This window comes from Oryctolagus cuniculus, chromosome 10, assembly GCF_051225735.1.
Source record: "Oryctolagus cuniculus isolate XC-2025 breed Fujian yellow rabbit chromosome 10, ASM5122573v1, whole genome shotgun sequence".
NCBI lineage: Eukaryota > Metazoa > Chordata > Mammalia > Lagomorpha > Leporidae > Oryctolagus > Oryctolagus cuniculus.
Window position 1 is genome coordinate 53,959,369 of NC_142876.1, and position 7,763 is coordinate 53,967,131.

The 7,763-nt window shown below is 49.1% G+C and overlaps 1 pseudogene; it reads left to right on the forward strand.

Moving 5' to 3' along the window:
• Positions 1-3,241: 3,241 nt before the first annotated feature.
• On the forward strand, positions 3,242-4,728 carry LOC100347574 (eukaryotic translation initiation factor 3 subunit H pseudogene; annotated as a pseudogene).
• The last annotated feature ends 3,035 nt before the right edge of the window (positions 4,729-7,763 follow it).

Consider the following 7,763-nt stretch of genomic DNA (forward strand, 5'->3'; position numbering starts at 1 on the left):
TTCCATATGCATGGCAGGGACCCACCCACTTGAGCTGCTACCTGCTTACTCCCTGGTGTGCATTAGCAGGCTGCTGGAATCAGGAGCAGAGCTGGTACTCAAACCCTGACATTCTGATATGGGATGCTGGCATCTGAAACATTCCTTAACTGCTAAGCCGAATGCCTGTCCCTGGCATTAGTTGTCAAGTGCAGTTCAGGTGGCGACAGACAAATGCATGCTTTGAGCACACTGTCTTCTTGAGCTGAAGATTAAGACTAGACAAATGCTAGGGTCTCACTGTTTGTGTCACCCTTAAAAAAAATATTGAAATCTTACCCTCTTCAAGGGTGGGGAACCTTTTTACTACCAAGGGTCATTTAGATATTTTTAACATTATTCATTGTCATATAAAGTTATCAACTTAAAAATGCGCCTGCTATAGATTTATTGAATTTTAAGTCCCACTTGCAGTTGCCTTTGCAGGGCCAGGCCAAATGATTTGCAGGCCTCATATGGCCCACAGGCTGGACATTCCTTGCCCTGTAATGTACTGGTTCCTAGGAGGTGGGGCTGCCCTCAGGAAAGAGATCCAAGAGAAGTCGCCCACCCTTCCTCCATGTGAGGACACAACACCTGCGAATATGAAAGTAGGTCCTCACCAGATACCCAGACTGCCCTGTCCTTGGACTTCCCAGCCTCCGGAACACCTAGGAATCACTTGTCATTTGTAAGTCCCTGGCTTATAATGCTCCAATGCAGCAGTCCCAAAGGACCAAGTGAACAAATGAGAGTTATCAACTGTGAATGTTTGCAACAGTCTACCCAAACACAAAATCACACACTTGAGGTCTCATCTCAAGAAATTAGTTAAAAGTTCCCTGGAAAACAGTACAGTGTTCCCTACGGCTGATGAAGTTCATGGCTGGCAGGGTTTGTCGTTGGAGCCTTCGTCACCTTACCCATGGTGCCCAGGGCCTGCGTCTGTGCGACCATAGGGCACAGGGGGAGTGATGCCTTTGTGCCTTGCCTACATGTGACTGATGGCTGCTTGCTGAATCTTTGTTGTGTAGGAGCTAAGAATTCAAGTAACAACAAGAATAATGGGTGATGCTCCCATGATGCTCTGGGGTGGGCACCCGGCTAAGGACTTGGCATGGATTCGTCATTTCCATCATTGCTACACCCTATGAGGTAGGTGCTATTATTATTATCCTCTCTACTTGACAGAGGAGGAAGCTGAGCAACCATTAGCTACACAGTGGTGGAATCTGGATTTTCATGCAGACAGCCTGGCTACACAGCCCACCTTGACTATGCTGTAGTGCCTTTCATTAGGAAAAGTAAATAAGACAACACTCTGTTCTCGAGGTGCTCCGGTCCATGAGGAAAAACAGATGCAGTCATTCCTCCATTTGCTCCTTCCTCCCATGTGTCTTAAGCACCTGCTGCTCTGCGTCAGGAACTGCCTATGCCAGGAGCTCAGCATATCCGTGCCCCTGTGAAACTTACAAAGCAGTCTCTCCTAAGGTTTTCATTTGCAATATGGAGATGCGTACAGACTATTATGGGAGCCCCAAGAGGAGCAATTAATGCAGACTTGGATGCTAGGGAAAACTTCCCAGAGAAAGTGATATCCAGCTTCGGTTCTAAAGATGAATCTCACATCTCCTGCTTAAAATACCACAACTCCCGGGAGACTTAATGTTTCATGGTGGATCCATTACTTTCCACCCCACTTGGATGACATCTTTTCTAATGGGCAGGTTCTGTTGAGCAATGGGTGACAAAGGGATTATGATTGGCACCGGGCAGCCGGGCCAGTGAGGGGATCTGAAAGGACAGGGGAGGGCAGCTGGATGCTCTGAAAGACAGAATATCCATCTTGAATTCTTTCTCTGGCTCAGCCTCTGGGGGCCCAGTACTGTATGGATCCACCCAGCTTCATCTGCCCTGAAAATGGGGCAAAGCTCCAGAGTGATTATTCCTGTTTCTTCTCAACTGTTAGTTCTTCATGGAAAAAACCTACAGCTTTAAATCTGTGTGAGTTTATTTAAAGGTATTATTGATGCTGTGTTCTGGGCAGACATTATCTGTTTGAAATCATAGATTTTTTTTTTTAGGGTCCTGGCTGTAAAAATACAAAAGATGCTTAAGAAACCATTTATACGTAACTGTAAGTCATCCCTGGTTTAGGGACTGTTTTAGGCCATTTTTCTATGGTAATCACAAAATATCTGAAACTGGGCACTTCTAAAGAAAATAGGTAAATTATCTCACAGTTACAGAGGCTGAAAGTCCAAGACTCAGCATTCCTATCTGTGTGACCTCTACAGAGGCCCCCCTGGGCTGCCTCACATGGGTGGAGAAGCAGGAAGAGGAGCTACCATGTACAGAACAGGCCAAGCACCTGCAGGCCTTGCTTCATAGCTCCCACTTTCCTGAGACCTAACCAGGATCCCATGAGAATGATATTCATCCCTTCCAAGGGACCACCCACAACAACTCAGGCCCCACCTCTTAAAGGGCCCACCAGCTTTCAGCATCACCACACTGGCGTCCAGGGCACAGATGGGGGTGGTGTCAAAGCACATGCCAACCACAGCAGGGACTGTGCCCCTGTGAAACCTACAAAACACATCAGTCACAAGGTTTTGCCATCGCAATCTGGAGATACATACAGACTATTATGGGAGTCCCAAGAGGCACTATTCACACAGTCTTGGGCCTTAGAGAAACCTTCCTAGATTTCCCAGGGAACTTGCTACTTTCACCAACAAAGGAGTCCCAGCAGCTACGTGATCTGGGTGTGATCTCTCTCTTCCAAGAGCACGTGGGTTGTTGCTGGAGCTTATATTCTAGAGGGGACACAATCAGACCCTCCTAGCACGGGAGCATTGGCTCGAAAGGTAGTGCCTAAGCATAAGAAAGGAAAACAAAGCAAGGTAAGGGGAGACCCACGTATGTGGTGCAATTTGAGGTGGTGGAGACAGGGAAACAGCTTCTGGGGAGGTGACTTGCAAGCAGAGCTCTGCATGAAGTTAAGGATCAAGCCACGGCCAGGAGGTGAGGGGAGAGCGAGGAGCCAGCCAAAGCTGAGACCTGGGGCTGGGCAATCTGGCGTGGGGCAAGAGTGCATTGGTCAGCTCCTCATCACTGTAACAAGGACCCGAGAGAAGCTACTTGGGAAGGATGAGGGACTATTTCAGCTCACCGTTCTGGACAGTCAGAGTTCAAGATGGGACAGGCCCCAAGGATTCAGCCGTCGGGCAAGGCTGGAGGATCGTGGAGCAGGTGCGGGAGAATCACATGGACCTCGCCTTCCTGTCGGCTGGAATGATGGTGTCCCGCAAGGAAGGCATGGGCTCTACTGCCGGGTCTTCCAGCTGCACCACCAGTGAGGTAGGGAAGGGCAAAGGCCAAGGCGGTTCTGGACACTGGGCTGTGAAGTAAGTGCGGCTGGACGGCTTGGTGGTATTCAAGATAACCAGACATTATCACGAGGAAGGCCAGGGAACTGGGGTTGCTCAAGGAGTACTTTTGGGCCTGGTTGTAGAAGATGGGCTGGAAATCACCAAGTGCTTTCCTCTGCCGCAGCACACGGAGGATGATGCTGACTTGGATGAAGTCCAGTATCAGATGCACATGACGCGGAGCCTTCGCCCTGTAAACATGGATCGCATCCACGAGGGCTGCGCCAGTCCACAGACTATGGCTCATTCATCACCGGGCTCTCCTGGATTCCCAGTTCAGTGGCCAGCATTAAAGAATCTGTCGTTTTCATTGAGGATCCCCTAGAAACTGCCCGAGGGTCTCTGACGGTAAGGGCATACAGACTGACTCCTAAGCAGATGGAAGTTTGTAAAGAGAAGCATTTTTCCCCTGAAGCATTAAGGCAAATTTCACCTTCGAGCACATGTTTAAAGAAGTGTGAATTGTAATTAAAAATTCTTATCTGATCAATGTCCTACTGTTGTAGCTGGAGAAGAAGTCGACTGTACCAGGCAAACAGGGACTGCTCAGGGCAGCATTGTGACAGGTTAAGCCTCCACCTGTGACACCAGCATCCCACATGGGCACTGGTTCAAGACACGGCTACTTCACTTCTGATCCAGCTCCTTGCTAATGCACCTGGGGAAGCAGCAGAAGACGTTCCAAGTGCTTGGGCCCCTGCACCCAGGTGGAAGACCCGGAAGTAGTTCTGGGCTCCTGACTTCAGCCTGACTCAGCTCTGGCCATTACGGCCATTTGGGGAGTGAACCAATAGATGGAAGACCTCTCTCTCTCTCTCTCTCTCTCTCTCTCTCTCTCCATAACTCTACCTTTCAAATAATTAAAAAATAAATCTTAAAAAAATGAACTGCTCAGTCTTGCCAGCAGCAACGTCTTGGGGAAGAATCTGCAGTTGTGATGGACAGATTGGATGACATGGGCCCAGATACAGTTGAATATAACACACACGAGGCATACAGGCAACAGCAGCAGCAGAAGCATCACTATCAGCAGTGGCACCTGCAGGACACGCAGTGCCAGGGTCAAGGAGAACCCCTGCTCCCTGAGGAGGACCTGTCCAAGCTCTTCGAACCACCCCTGCCACCTGCCAGGAAGGGCTCACTGTTCGTTGCAGCCCAGATGAACACTGACAGCCAGAACAGCAAAGCGGTCACTGCCTAGAACTTGGGCAGACTCTTCATGGCCCAGGCTCCTCAAGAATACAACCACGGCTGGCGCCATGGCTCAATAGGCTAATCCTCCGCCTTGTGGCACCGGCACACCGGGTTCTAGTCCTGGTCGGGGCACCGGATTCTGTCCCGGTTGCCCCTCTTCCAGGCCAGCTCTCTGCTGTGGCCCGGGAAGGCAGTGGAGGATGGCCCAGGTGCTTGGGCCCTGCACCCCATGGGAGACCAGGAGAAGCACCTGGCTCCTGCCATTGGATCAGTGCCGTGCGCCGGCCGCAGCGCATTGGCCGCAGCGGCCATTGGAGGGTGAACCAACGGCAAAGGAAGACCTTTCTCTCTCTGTCTCTCTCACTGTCCACTCTGCCTGTCCAAAAAAAAAAAAAAAAAAATATAACCACTAAGAAAAGGAAGTTTCTAGAAAAGGAGTTAACATGGACTCTTCAGAAGAAATGTATTTGCATATTCAGAAGCACAGACAATTCCTTCTGTCTCTGGCAATAATGTCTTTCTAAGCAATAGTAAAATAAAAACAAATCTTGGTTGTTGTAGTTTTGCTATAGAAGGTAAAGACACTACGTGTGATGCCGGCATTCTATGTGGGCACTGGTTCGAGTCCTGGCCTCTCCACTTCCAATCCAGCTCCTTGCTAATGTGCCAGGGAAAGCAGCAGAAGATGGCCCAAGTGCTTGGGTCCCTGTACCCACATGGGAGACCCAGAAGAAACTCCAGACTCCTGTCACACAGCCCCAGCTGTTTGGGTCATTTAGGGAGTGAACCTGCAGATGGAAGATCTCTCTATCTATCTGTCCTCCTTTCTCTCTCTGTAACTCTGCCTTTCAAATAAAAAAAAATCTTTAAAATAAAACAAAATCTTGAAGAAGAAAAAAAAGAATATCAGAGGGAAAGCCAGGAAGCAGAGTGCCAACTGGACCCAGCTGGGGCTTATCTAGCCAACACTGTCGTGAGAACCCCCTACTGAGGCCACCCCCTTCCCCAGTGACTTACGGGCCTCCCACTAGGACCACCTCATAGATCACATCTTCACCCTCTCCTGAAAGCACCACCCTGGAGCCATGCCTTTAACACGTGGGCCTTTGGAGGACAACGATACTGGCACCCAGACTCTAGTGGGGAGTATTACAGGGAGGCCCTCTGGGTGGAGCTTTGCCTTGCACAGGAAAGCCGCCTTTAAGAGAAGTAACCTCTCACCTAGCTGCAGCGCCTTTGTTTGCCCAACACTACTCTCCTGTTGCAGACACACACCTGGGCGCAGAGGATGGGGGACACAGGACAGGCTAAGTGCTATAGGAGGAAGGGTTGGAAGTGGGACCCTACCACACTCCAACAAGGTTGCACAGTTACGGGCCCCGGGGTGGCCGGTGTCCCCTGGGAGATGAGAGGTCCCCAGCCCCATTCTGAGAGAGAGAGGCACCAAAACCACATCCTACACATTTCAAAATTTGGTGCAGAACCCATTCTAGATTCTGGAACACAGCCTCCTTTCTTCCCTTCGGTGCACAACATTATATAAATCTCGACCCTCTCTGTTATGGCCCTCTCACGCCGGTCTATACCAGATCTTGCAGCAGAGCCTTGGGAAGGCACAGCTTCTCCTCTTGCTCTGGGATCAGTAGCTAGCTTTTGTTTCCCTGTTGCCCGAAGCTGCCACCATGAGGCAGGGGAGCTAGCAGGCTGTGACCCGCCTGTGGCTGGGGATGGGGTGCACTGTGTTTGCAGGCTTCCTTGTCATCTAATTTGATGCAGATCTCACATCTCCTTGGAGCAACCTTTTGCTTTGAAGGCCTACCCTTTGCAAGGATGGGTGACGGTGAGTCGTGAGAGGAAGCCCTGTAGGGGCTCTGCAGGCATGGCCTCCTGTGGCTAATGCTGAGCCGCTGTCAGTCCGAGTGAGCACCACAGACAGCTGCCACTGCCCGCTGCTCAGGCAATGGATGGCAAAAGTCACGGAAGCATTAGAGCAGAGCCCACTGACTTCCTGGCTGGCCTGCTATTTATAGCAACCTCTCCCTCTTCAGGCAAACGCACAGACACCAGAGAATTCTGAGCCAGACTGTGTTTCCTGTCACTTACAGCTTCCAGGGGTCTTTTGTTATTCATCTGTGCAAAGACCATGACCTGTGCGTGTCCAGACTTCAGCAGAATAACAATGCTTGGAAAGGAAGCTTGAAGGGGCGGTGTGCAACGGTGAAGCTCCCGCAGGGTTTGCACCACGGGATCTGCCCTGGTCTCTCGGCCTGCACGCTGCCTTGTGACTTACTCCACAACTCCTGTGTAGAGGCTAAGACACCTCTATACGAGCCTACTCTTTAGGATTTGAAAACAGCAGGAAGGTGAGTAATCAAACATTTTGTATTGCACTGACATTCACTTCACGGGACCCACGCAGCTTCCTGGGCTGAACGCTGCAGATGATCATGTTGTTTCTAACACAGGGATCACTAATATTTCCTTCTCAGTGAAATACCATCCAGCAAAAATCATCAGGCAATGCACACTAGCACATTTTCCAAAAATCTTAGCTCAATTAAAATAGCTGGGCTCCATTCCATTTTAATAACATTTTTAAGGCATTGAATTCCTTCCAAATAGCTTAAATCATGGTGACAACATTTAGAAATAATAGCCAATCAATCAAATATGTGATTTTAAGTGATCACATAATTTTTAAATTACCAGAAGACAAGAACATGTTAATTATTCACTTGAGAAAGGTATAGGGTTATTACAACTTGTAAATTTGCCTAGACACTTGGTGTTTAAGGATCCTAGCTGCTCCTTGAATTAATTCCAGAATCATTAAAGACTGGGTATGGGAGCAAGAGGCAGAGAACATGAGAAATAGCAATATCAGTAAAGAGTATACTCCTTATCTTCATTGGGCCTGCTATTAACCAGGACCCGAGACAAGGGCTTGATTATAAATAATTATAATCCTGGGAAATAGGAGTTAGGGAGCAGGGAGAGAAAGGGAAAGAGGAAAAACCATTCTAGCTGCATAATAGTCATAAAGTGCTTAATAATACTGTGTGTATTAGCAATCACACTGCTGCTATAACAAACTGCCACAAATGGAGGGGGCTCAAC